Source organism: Euphorbia lathyris, chromosome 8 (assembly GCF_963576675.1).
Source record: "Euphorbia lathyris chromosome 8, ddEupLath1.1, whole genome shotgun sequence".
NCBI lineage: Eukaryota > Viridiplantae > Streptophyta > Magnoliopsida > Malpighiales > Euphorbiaceae > Euphorbia > Euphorbia lathyris.
This window is the reverse complement of record NC_088917.1, coordinates 31,380,323-31,392,144: the sequence shown is the minus strand read 5'-3', so window position 1 is coordinate 31,392,144 and position 11,822 is coordinate 31,380,323. Positions and strand designations below refer to the sequence as shown.

Below are 11,822 nucleotides of genomic sequence, written 5' to 3'. Positions count from 1 at the left end.
AAAGGATCAAGTGACTCAACTAATGGAGATTGTGAAGAGAAAATCGGCATCAGAGACTCAGAAAATGCCTGAATCTCATGGCGCTGGGACCTCTTCTTCCTCTCGCGATAAAAAGAAAGATACTATTTTTATTGAAATACCAAGGAATGAGGAGATTCATCCAGAAACACTCGTCGTCCCAGATCTTGACGACGCAAATATAAAGGGATGAATTGAGAAAGTTTGTTACAGAAAGGAGTCTGATGGAAGAAAGGTTGAAGGCCATCGAAGGGGTCAATGGAACCACAGACGCTACGACGCTTTGTCTGGTTTCAGATATCGTGATACCCTACAAATTCAAATCTCTCGAGTTTGAGAAGTTTAGAGGGGCATCTTGTCCACAAACTCATATGACAATGTATTGTAATAAGATGGTAGCCTATGCCAGCAATGATAAGCTTTTAATGCATATTTTTCAAGAAAGCCTTAAGGGGCCAGCATTAAGGTGGTATACCCAACTTGATCGAGCTTATATTCGCAAGTGGAAAGACTTAGCAGACGCTTTTATGAAGCAATACAAACACAACATGGATATGGCCCCTAATAGAGAGGATATGAGAACCATGGAGAAAAAAGATTCTGAAACTTTCAAGGAGTATGCTCAGAAATGGAGAGACAAGGCGGCAGAGGTGATCCCACCTTTGTCCGATAAGGAAATGATATCTAGCTTTTTGGATACTCTTAAACCACCCTTTTACAACATGATGTTAGCCAACACAACTGGGAGCTTTTCTGATTTTGCTGTAGCGGGAGAAAGAATAGAGCATGCCATACGAAAGGGAAAATTAGAGAGTAGTTCACCAGACAAGAATGCTTTCCGGAAGGGTATCGTAGGGAAAAAGAAAGAGGAAGAGACACATATGATTCACGGGTACCCATCTACAGAATATTCTAACTTCTCTCAGAGACCAAGCGCTTTCGCCCCAAACATACCTCAAAATGGGTTTGTTGCACACGCCGCAGGGGGTTCGCAACAAAGGAATTGGAACAATACTTCAAATCAGGGGAATAACTTTTCCCAAAACGCAATGACCAGGAGACCCCAGGAGCCGATTGATCCAATTCCTATCACAGTATGCTGAACTGCTTCCCCAATTACTCCAAAGCAGACAAGTGTCAATTAGTCCTATAGAACCCATGGCACCGCCATATCCCAAATGGTATGATGCTAATGCCAAGTGTGAATACCATGCTGGAGTGTCAGGGCATAATATCGAACATTGCACTGCTTTTAAGAGAAAAGTTCAGCAACTGGTTAAAGCGGGATGGTTAAAATTCAATCAACGAGATCAGAAACCAGACGTGAATAAGAATCCACTTCCTAACCATGATGCAAAGGTAGTGAATGCGGTGATGAATGATGATTGTTGCTTGATCAAGACCAAAGTGGATGAAATAATGATGCCAATGGAACACTTATACCGCATAATGTGCAAAATAGGACTACTCGAGGAACATCCTGAAGGGAGAACCACATGTAGCTATCACGCGGAGAAAGTGGAACACCTAATCGCGGAATGTGATCAGTTCAAGCAAAAGGTCCAAGAATGCATGGATGCGAAGATTTTAATTTTTGAGGCGTCGAATCAAAGAATGGCAGGTGTGAACGTGGTGCAAAGGGAGGAATCATCATTACCGATTCCTATAGTGATTAACTATGATAGAAGGCAACAAGCTCTCGTTGGGGATCTTGAATCTACTTTCATGACAAAGTTGATCATTCAGGCTCCAACTTCTTTTCCATTTGAGAGTACACGGGCAGTTGTTAGATGAGGTGTCGCGGCCTAATCTCCCGGGCGGACCGGGGGGTGGACACCTCATGGCGACGTAAGCGGTGATTGGCGCCGAAAGCAACCAATCATGGAATCAAGCTGCTCGGCAGGACCGGAGCTTGGAGATATGGAAGAGTCGCCACCCACGAATGGGAAAATGAACACCGATCCCTTGCGGGAGACCGGTGTGGGTTCGGGAAACTTAGGTACGAGCCGAGAAGGCTATCTCCTTTTCGAAGAAAGGCTACTAGGCACCCCGACATCGCCCGGTTATGAACCACCGGCCTCCTACTCAGCATGTTAGGCGATAACGGACTAATCGTATACTTCTTTAAGTTTAAAATTCATTTGAAACCTTTTCTTTCTCTTTTTAGAAACTGTTTTGAGCATATATTATTGAAAAGAATCACCCATTTACACCAGTTTAATATTCATACAAAGAGAGGGGGGAAGAAAGAAGTGATTTAGTTACAACGTGATTTACATGTCGTGTTGCGTGTTAATTCTATGCTAACTTATTTCCCCAAAACGAATTTATTTTCATGGTTCGTACCTTAATCGCCGTTGGAACGATTTAGGTGCGTTTTAAAACCCCGTTTGATGAAGTTCACCCGAATTGCCGTTGGAACGACTCGAGTGTTTGAAAGCGTTTGAGATAAAAACCTTTGATAAGAAAACGTGGTTAAACATACAAGTCAATTTTATTTTGTACAAATCATTTAAGAAAACGATTCAAAACTTCATTATTTACAATGAAAACGATTTTAATTACAAGGTTCGCTTAATCCGTCGTTGGAACGGACTAAGGTTTTAAAGCGTGATGTTTTGGGAAACGATTTTGAAATGTCAAGAAAACACTATTTATTTACATTAGGAACTTCTAAAAACTCATTAGTTTAAATAATTAAATTGAAAACTCTTTTTGTGATTTATTTTCTCCTTTTTCCTTAGTGGATTCTCTACTTGTTATAATTACAATAATAAACATATTTAAACCAAAATTCACTCCCAAATAAAGCCCATTTGAAATATGGACCCCTAAATGGCACAAAAGAATAAAGAAAATAATATAAGCATATATATATACATTTTAATCCAAAAAAGGAAACATAAAAGGCAAATAAATGAAAAGAGATTATATTATACTTATATGAAAATACTAAATATAATACATTTTTGCTTCAAATATGTAAGAATAGTAAATAAAACTCCTAGATAAGAAAATAACATTTATCCCCCAAAATAGTTTTATTTAATAATAACTAATATAGCCCAAATATCCCAAAACTATATATATACATAACTAATGTAATTTTAAATGTTAAAATAATATCTATTCATCCACTAATTAATCACTCCCAAAATACCCAAGTAAATATTCTTTTAAAATGAAATTCATTACCATTTAAGTAAAGGAAAAAGAAAAGAAAAGATATATATACATATACTTATATTTAATGAAAAATGATATATAAACCTTCTAAATAACTATAGGTACCAAATGTCTAAAAATAGTTTGAAAAGTATATATTACATAACTATATATATGTATACCAAGGATCAAAAACTTAAAAGTTGAGAAAGAGGGACTAAAACAGCATTTTTTACATTCCATCAGATTTACCGACGGAAAATCCGTCGGTAAACAGCAATTAGTGACAGAAATGGCAAATTACAGCAGCACTCCAATTATTTTCAGATTTATTCAAAAGCTTTAAATTAAATCTAATTCAATCGTTTTGGATTTCCGAACTACCAAAAATGGATCATAGTCAATAACGGACGTTCTTAAAACGACGTTTTTATTTTCAAACGTTATTTGGAAATTCTTTAAATTACAACTTATAATTACAACGTCTTTAATACCCGAACTACCTTTTTATCGGATCACGGTTCGTATTGGGATATCAAAACGAGGTTTTTTATTTTAAAACAAAACCAAATTTTATTCAACACGAGACAAAAATTAAATAAATACGCTAAATTAAATAAAACGTGGTAAAATAAATGAATAACTAAATAAATAAAAACTATAACATAAAAATAAATAGAAGAAGGAAATAAATTAAATAAAATAAAAGAGTCTAGTCCTCGGATAATACCTTAAATTCGGATAATACCGGAAGGTTTTTTGTGTTTTTTACTAAAAATTTAACTTTGGGAAAATTTGGATTTTTTTTGGGAAAAAAAAATATTTTCTCCAAAAAATTGACTTTCTCTCTCTAAAAATGTTTAGAGTGAGAAAGCTCCAAAGAATCTCCTCCCCCTCTTCATTGGGATCCGTGCCCCTTTTATAGGGAAATGGGTCCCGAAAGCTTTAGGCGACGCCCGAGCAAAATCGGGCGTCGCCCAAAGCTGTTGGGCGGCCGCCAAAGGCTTGTTGGGCGGCCGCCCAACGCGAGGTTGGGCGCGCGCGCCCAACTGCCGTTGGGCGTCCGCCCGACGCGGTTGGGCGCTCGCGCCCGCCTACCGTCAGGCTTCCGCCCAATGCGGTCGGGCACTCGCTCAACGGCCGCCGGGGCGCGTCCCACGTCGTCGGGCGTGCACGCCCCGCGACCGCCTAGCTCGCGCTTCGCGTCATCGGGCATTTACGCGTCATGACCGCCGAACGCGTGTTCCGCGCTGCCGGGCGCACCCGCCTCGTGGCTGACGAGCGCACGTCCCGTGCCGCCACGCTCGTGTCTTGCTCGGACACCGAGCGCGTACCATTCATGGTTGGATGCGTGCGTCCGACAGACGTCGAGCGCGCGCTTTGCGTCGTCGAGCGGGCGTCCGACTGTCGTCGAACGCGCGTCGGCCGCCGCTAAGCACTCGCACCGTGCCGTTAAGCATTCGCGGGCCATCCGATCGACAACAGCGACCGACCGTAACTTATTTATTTTATTTATTTATTATTACTTTTTTTTTTGAAACTTTCAGAATCAATCGCTTCAACCGTCTTGTTTCCAGGTTTTCGTCACAGGTCCTCCGACTCGGTGTCTACAGCAGTACATTGGAAATATGATAGTATGGTGGTACCACAAAATTGTAGTACCAGTCACGTGGAGAATTTTGCGGACATATCTGGAACGACGGGAATGACTAGGAGTGGTCGTTGTTTCACATCAGAGGAAGTAGAAAAGAGACGTCGAGAAAGTACAGAAAGACGTAGAAAAGGAAAAGCAAAAGAGGGTGATATGATAGAGGACTCTTTGGAAAAAGAATTCGATACCTCTGATAAGTCCCCCACTAAGGAAATTGTTACGGAGGATGAAGCTTGTGAATTCCTAAAGTTGGTAAAGCAAAGCGAGTACAGAGTGATTGAACAATAGCACCAAATACCAGCTCGCATATCCTTATTGTCATTGATAATGTCGTCAACATCCCATAGGGCAGCTTTACTCAAGATTTTGGACCAGGCATATGTATGCCATGATATATCGGTGGAAAATCTGAATAATATAGTAGGTAATGTGGTAGCATCCAACTATCTTACCTTTACAGACGATGAAATACCAATGGAGGGTACGGGGCACACCAAGGTACTGCATCTCTGTTAAATGCAAGGATCACGCTGTTGCCAGGGTGTTGATTGATAATGGATCATCCCTCAATATCATACCCAGATCGACCTTAGCTCGACTGCCCGTGGATAGTTCATATATAAAGCCTAGCAACGTTCTAGTCAGGGCTTTCGATGGAACTAAAAGAGAGGTGATAGGTGACGTGGAGTTGCCAATTCAAATTGGACCAGTGATATTCAACATCGCCTTTCAAGTCATGGACATCACTCTCGCATATAGTTTGTTGCTCGGAAGACCATGGATCCATTCTGCAGGAGCAATCCCGTCTTCGTTACATCAAAAGATCAAGTTCATAGTGAATGGGAAGCTGGTAGAGGTGTCTGGGGAAGAGGATATCTTGATAAGCAAATTCCCTTCGACACCTTACATCGACGTCGCCGAAGAGTCAATCGAAAGCTCATTTCAAGCCTTCGAGGTTGCGAATGCAGCCTATACTACTAAAGGGCCACAAATTTTTATGCCCCGACACTCTAGGGCGGTAATGGCAATGGCCAGGGAAATGATAAGAAGCCATTATCGAGTACAAAGAGGTTTAGGGAAGAATAATCAAGGAATGGTTGATTGTTTGGAACCTTCGGTAAACTACTTTCGAGTAGGCTTGGGGTACCGCGCTACTAGGCACGAAAGGTGGAAGATACAACAACAAAAAAGAGAAGCCCGCCTTGCCAGGTTGGAAAATAGGGAGGTCAATGAAGATAAAATGGAGTTTCCTCCTATAAGCAGTGCTTTTATAAGTAAGGGAAGGTTCTCGCTAAATGACGGGACGATGGTCATTTCAGTGATAGGGAAAGACGAGGGTGATCCAGGACCAAGTGACTGGGTGTCTGTTTGTGAAGGAGAGCTCCTGAATTGGAAAACTTATGATCTTCCTGTAAAAAAGTAATAATAAGCGCTAATTTCTTTAAATTATGCCTAAGGTTTAAAGAATGAAATGTTATCTGGCGCCCTTTTCTTTTTCAATAAAAAGTTATTCAATAAAGTGCAAGTTTTCATATCTACGACCATCTTTCTTGTCTTTCCATATATCTATACCAATATTTATTATTTCTTTTTTTTCTTTCTTCTTCCTTTTATGATGTGTGCATTCAGGAGCAGTGATGAGGTATTTGACAATCATGATAATTATGAACCAATTTGCAATTTTGATAATTTGGTCTATGAAATGGACTCTGAAGGAGAAATCGAGGAAGAAATCCCTACAGAAATTGAAAGGATGTTAGAAGCGGAAAAGAAAACCATGGAACCACAAGATGAGGCCCTAGAAGTAGTAAACTTGGGGACGAAAAAGGAGCCCAGAGAAGTTAAGATAAATGGAACTTTGGACCAAGACATCAAAGAAAGGCTAGCAAGCTTATTAAAGGAATATAAGGATATGTTCGCATGGTCATATGAAGATATGCCTGGTCTAAATACAGACATTGTGGTGCATAAGTTACCGCTAAAACCTGAATCCAAACCGGTGAAACAAAAATTGAGAAAAATGAAGCCGGAAACATTGTTAAAAATAAAGGAAGAGGTGAAAAAGCAATTTGATGCTGGATTTTTAGCGGTATCTAATTATTCAGAATGGGTTGCAAATGTGGTACCAGTTCCAAAAAAGGATGGAAAGGTAAGGATGTGCGTAGATTACAGGGATTTGAATCGAGCCAGTCCGAAAGATAACTTTCCGTTACCCCACATTGATGTGTTGGTGGATAACACTACCGGATACCATATGTTGTCCTTGATGGATGGATTTTCAGGCTACAGCCAGATCTTGATGGATGCGCTAGATAGAGAAAAAACGACTTTTGTAACCCTGTGGGGAACCTTCTGTTACAAGGTGATGCCGTTTGGGTTAAAGAACGCGGGGGCAACGTACCAAAGGGCAATGGTCACCATATTCCATGACATGATGCATAAGGAAATGGAGGTATACGTGGACGATATGGTAGCAAAATCATGGGCAAATGAAGATCACGTGGTCATACTAAGGAAAGTATTTGAGCGGCTCCGAAAATTTCAAATACGACTAAACCCCTCGAAGTGTGTGTTCGGTATTACTTCTGGAAAGCTCCTAGGATTCATTGTGAGTAGAAGAGGGATTGAAGTTGACCCAGACGAAATTAAAGCGATACTTGAGATGCCTCCCCCAAAATCAGAAAAAGAAGTGAGAGGTTTCCTAGGGAAGTTGAACAATATAGCTCGTTTCATAGCTCAATCAACCTCGACATGCGAGCCGATCTTCAAGTTACTAAGAAAGAGCAATCCTTGCAAGTGGAACCTAGACTATCAAAAAGCCCTTGACAAGATAAAAGAATACTTGCAAAATCCACCGATATTGCAACCTGTTAATCCGGATAAGCCATTGCTGCTCTACTTCACACGATAATTCCATGGGTGCACTCTTGGCACAACATGACGAAACAAAGAAAAAGGAGCACGCCATTTACTATGTCAGTAAAAAATTCACCGACTGCGAATCCAGATATTCCCCTCTGAAAAAACTTGTGCAGCATTAGCTTGGGCGTCGCAGAGATTGAGACACTACATGCTAAATAATACTACGTGTTTGATCTCCAGGATGAACCCGGTTAAGTTCATCTTCGAAAAACCTGCATTAACGGGAAGGTTAGCCAGGTGGCAAGTCTTATTGTCTGAATATGACATTTTATATGTGGCTCAAAAGGCAATAAAGGGCTCGGTGATCGCGAATTTTCTTGTTGATTACCCCGTGGAACATGACCACCCGATGGAAGTGTCCTTCCTAGATGAAGACATTGTGGCTGTCGAGGTAGATGAAAATCCCCCTAACATATGGACTATGAGGTTCGATGGAGCTTCCAACGCCATGGGTCATGGGATAGGGGTAGTTTTGGTATCACCAGAAGGTCAACACTTCCCTATCACAGCAAGACTATGTTTTCAGAATACCAACAATACGGCTGAGTATGAAGCGTGCGCTTTAGGGGTCCAAGCTGCGTTAGAAATGGGAATCAAAAATTTGAAAGTTTATGGAGATTCGGCTTTAGTCATCAACCAGCTTAATGGGGAGTGGGAAACTCGAGATAGTAAACTCATCCCATACCAAGAGCATATATAAGAAATGATCAAAAGTTTCCATTTCATCAAATTTGAACATGTATCCCGATTGGAAAACCAAATGGCAGATGCGTTAGCAACCTTAGCCTCAGCATTCGAACTGGAAAAATGTCAAAAACTACCGGCCATCGAGATTAAGTTGCATGAAGACCAGGCCTATTGTGCGAATATAGAGCAGGAGGCCGATGGGAAACCGTGGTATCATGATATCAAGAATTACATACAAGAGCAGATCTATCCCCAGGGGGAAACTAATAACGATAAGAGAGCGATAAGAAGATTGGCTACAAGTTTCTTTCTAAGCGGGGACATCTGATATAAAAGGAACCATGATACCACTTTAATTCGACGTGTATGCTATCCTTACAATCAGAAGCTAGTAGAAGAGGTACACGAAGGGTTTTGCGGAACCCACCTCGGAGGACATGCTCTGGCTAGGAAAATTTTGAGGATGGGCTACTATTGGATCAAGATGGAATCTGATTGCATCAAATATGTCCGAAAGTGCCACAAATGCCAAATTTATGCAGATGACATGAACACACCATCCGAGCAGCTTCATGTAATGGTTGCGCCTTGGCCCTTTTTGATGTGGGGTTTAGATGTTATTGGGCCTATCGAACCAAAGGCTTCGAATGGCCATCGGTTCATCCTCATCGCCATTGACTATTTTACCAAATGGGTTGAAGCTGCATCTTATGCTAGCGTAACCAAAATAGTGGTAACAAAGTTCATAAAAAACAACATTGTCTGCAGATATGGGTTACCCGAGCGCATCATTACGGATAACGCAAAGAACTTCAACAACAAAACCATGGAAGAGATGTGTATGCATTTCAAAATTAAGCATCACAATTCCACGCCTTACAGACCGAAAATGAATGGCGCCGTTGAAGCTGCGAACAAAAACATCAAAAAAATCGTGCAGAAGATGGCCTTGACTTACAAAGATTGGCATGAGATGTTACCGTTCGCATTGCACGGGTACAGAACCACGGCTAGGACTTCCACTGGTGCAACTCCCTTCTCTCTAGTTTATGGTATGGAAGATGTCTTACCCATAGAGGTCGAGATTCCTTCATTAAGGATTATGATGGAAGCAGGAATAGAGGATTCGGAATGGGCTCAAAAAAGATATGACCAGCTAAATTTCATTGAAGAGAAAAGGTTGACAGCAATATGCCACGGGCAATTGTACCAAAGAAGACTGATAAAGTCGTATGGAAAAAAGGTGAGACCCAGGCAGTTTCGAGAGGGGGAATTGGTTCTTAAGAAGATTATTTTAAAGAACCTAGATCCTCGGGGAAAATGGACCCCAAAATATGAAGGCCCTTATGTGGTGAAGAGGGCGTTCACGGGAGGGGCGTTAACTTTGACGAACATGGATGGCGACGAGCTGCCAAACCCCGCGAATTCTGATTCTGTCAAGAAATATTTTGCATAATTGTGCTTATAATTGTCAAACGATTGTCAAACATCTTATTCTGGTATTTGAATAACGCATGACTCTATAAAAAAAACATCTTTGATCCTCTGTCAACCACGAACACGCCCTATATACGTATATACTTTTAATATATAATTACGCTCACATAAAAGAAGTCTTTTCTTTATATTCTTGTTTTCTTTTCTCTCGCATAATACTGATGAATTTTTATGAAAAAAAGGGGAACATGATGCTAACGAATATTATTACGCAAAAGGGGAACATTGTAAGAGATTTCGCTTTTGTCTTAAGAACCCGAAAGGATGAAGTTTGAATAATGAATTAGCGGCGATCGAGTCTCGAAAATTTTATTGAGCCATAATGAGAGAAAGAACATTCATAAGGGACCAGATTCCCACGATAACACCAACTCTAAAAGGATGATGAAGTGGAGAAGATGAGGGTCAATAGGGACCGCTTTGTGCAGCATAAGCAAACGCTTACCAATAATATGGAGGGAATCAGACTTACTTCTTAGACAATCGGGGTTCGGATAAATGAGTCCGGGGTAAAGGATCCCTACTTGGGACATTCCTTCGGGCGTTCGAAGGAACTGAAAAAAAGGAGATAAACAAAAATGAAGTAAATTTGCTTGCCATACATCATACCACACAGAATAAAACATATGTGCGCCTTTTTCCTCAGAATCACTGCATGCACTAGTTACCTTTTTTAGAGTGTCTAGAATGCATGATGAATATAGAATTTAAAGAAATGCCGAGTCCATATGTATCCACCACGCCATACTTTCACAAATAGATAGGTCCTCATGAAAATCATCTTCAATCAAAGTCGTCCTTGCTCGACGATATCAATCCATTGGTCCCAAAAGAATATTTAGTTTTTTTAATGGAAGCTCGCGATTTAGTCACGAAGTGGAAATTTCGGTATCCCGTCTAAACCTCCTTCCATAAAATCCTCTGAGATCAAGCCTCACGGTTCGATTCTGTTATTTTCAATCTTGTTATTCCTTTGAGATCTAGTCTCGCAATCCGTTTCTATTCAAGATAGAAATATTTTGTTCCGTAGAATCCTCTGAGATCAAGCCTCACGATTCGATTCTGTTATTTTCAATCTTGTTATTCCCTTGAGATCTAGTCTCGCAATTCGTTTCTATTCAAGATAGAAATGTTTGTTCCCTAGAATCCTCTGAGATCCAGCCTCACGATTCGATTCTGTTATTTTGAATCTTGTTATTCCTTTGAGATCTAGTCTCGCAATCCCTTTCTATTCAAGATAGAAATGTTTGTTCCGTAGAATCCTCTGAGATCAAGCCTAACGATTCGATTCTGTTATTTTCAATCTTGTTATTCCTACTAAATAACTAATACTTGCGAAAAGGAATCTGAAATTATATATAAAATCCCTATAATCGATTGAATGTTTATGTTATAAAGATTAAGTCGATTGATTAGGATGACCATTATTAATTAAAGGAATATCATTTCTTTGAAAAAATATGAATGAAATATTGTTTAATTTTTAGAATTATATTCAAAATGTAAACACGTGATATCTAGTTATAAAATAACAATTAGTTTTTATGTTGTTATTCTTAACAAAAAAATATGAAATACATGAAGTAAATAAAAGTTTATCCATAATTTACAGATTTTACAACAAATGACCCCAAAGCATGAAGCCCAAATCCAGGACCCAAGCCCAAATCCAGGACCCAAGCCCAAATCCATTCTAATAAGTTGACATTCACTAATCAAGGCACAAATCTAAATCAATTCTAATTAGACTGTATTAACATCTTATTAAGTCCTTAATTAATTACCCAAGTCTCTATAAAAAGAGCCCACTTGAGCTGAGGGACCCAGGACAGAAAAAAGTTGGGAAAGAGACAGAAGAAGTAGCTGGGAAAGAGCCAAGAAA

The 11,822-nt window shown here is 40.1% G+C and overlaps 1 pseudogene; it reads left to right on the top strand.

Annotated features, from left to right (window-relative positions):
- Positions 1-242: 242 nt before the first annotated feature.
- LOC136202648 (uncharacterized) lies at positions 243-9,899 on the top strand (annotated as a pseudogene).
- The last annotated feature ends 1,923 nt before the right edge of the window (positions 9,900-11,822 follow it).